The sequence below is a fragment of the Onychostruthus taczanowskii genome, unplaced genomic scaffold, assembly GCF_017590055.1.
Source record: "Onychostruthus taczanowskii isolate IOZ18803 unplaced genomic scaffold, ASM1759005v1 scaffold13, whole genome shotgun sequence".
Classification (NCBI taxonomy): domain Eukaryota; kingdom Metazoa; phylum Chordata; class Aves; order Passeriformes; family Passeridae; genus Onychostruthus; species Onychostruthus taczanowskii.
In genome coordinates, this window is record NW_024498462.1 from 11,067,752 (window position 1) to 11,068,531 (window position 780).

Below are 780 nucleotides of genomic sequence, written 5' to 3' on the forward strand. Positions count from 1 at the left end.
CCGCCGCCCCCGGGCCCCTGCCCCCCGCGGGCCGCCCCACAAACTTCCCCGAAAGTTCCCGCAGGCCGCAGGAGCACAACATGGCCGCCTCGGCCCCGCGGCCTGCGAGAGCGCGGCCGCCGCCGCCGCCTCCCGGCCCTGCGGTACCTGTTGGAAAGGGCCGCGGCCCGCCCGTGGGCTCGGCCGGCGGAGGGAGCGGGCTGCGGCCTTTGTCCGGCCCGGCCCCGGCGGGGTGAGCGGCTGCTGTGGCTGCCCCGGGATTGTCTGAGCGCTCCGGCTCTGACCGGCCTCCTGGGGTCTTGCTCCTCGGCTGACGCTGTCGAGGCTGGCCCCGGAGCGGGGCCTGCGAGCCTGAGGTTGTTCACAAGGTGAAGTCTCAGATTTCGGCGTGGATTAAGGAAAATCAGCTCTCGTTTCCATCATAGCTGCAATGTCCGGCAGTGCCTCCACCACCTATTTTGTGTATTTCCAAAGGGAAAGCACAAGGTGTGTTAATACCACCGTCAGGACTCGGTGCTTTGCGCTGAGACTTGAAGCAGCAGCTGCTGCTCTGAGGTGTCACTGTGCCCAAAGGCAGGACAACCCTTTCTAAAACCTACATTAAACTGGATTCTGCCACCTTCCTAGAAAGCCAGTTCCAGCACCCAGCTGGCCTTAACCCCACAAAGTTTTCCCCAGCATCTAAACTGTACTTTGGCTGTGAATTTCAGCTTCTTTGTGCTATGTCCTGCAAATCCAGTGAACGATTACTGGAGCATCAAATTCCAATAACATTTTACA

At 61.2% G+C, this 780-nt stretch overlaps 1 protein-coding gene across 2 annotated transcripts in view; it reads right to left on the bottom strand.

Annotated features, from left to right (window-relative positions):
• HMGN5 (high mobility group nucleosome binding domain 5) overlaps nucleotides 1–306 on the bottom strand; it is an 8,585-nt gene extending 8,279 nt beyond the window's left edge. The window contains exon 1 of one of the 2 annotated variants that reach the window (XM_041396686.1): nucleotides 148–306. The gene's annotated coding sequence lies outside the window, so the exon portion shown is untranslated. The remainder of the gene's footprint in view (nucleotides 1–147) is intronic. The other variant, XM_041396684.1, reaches the window with a different exon arrangement.
• Between the last annotated feature and the right edge of the window lie 474 nt (nucleotides 307–780).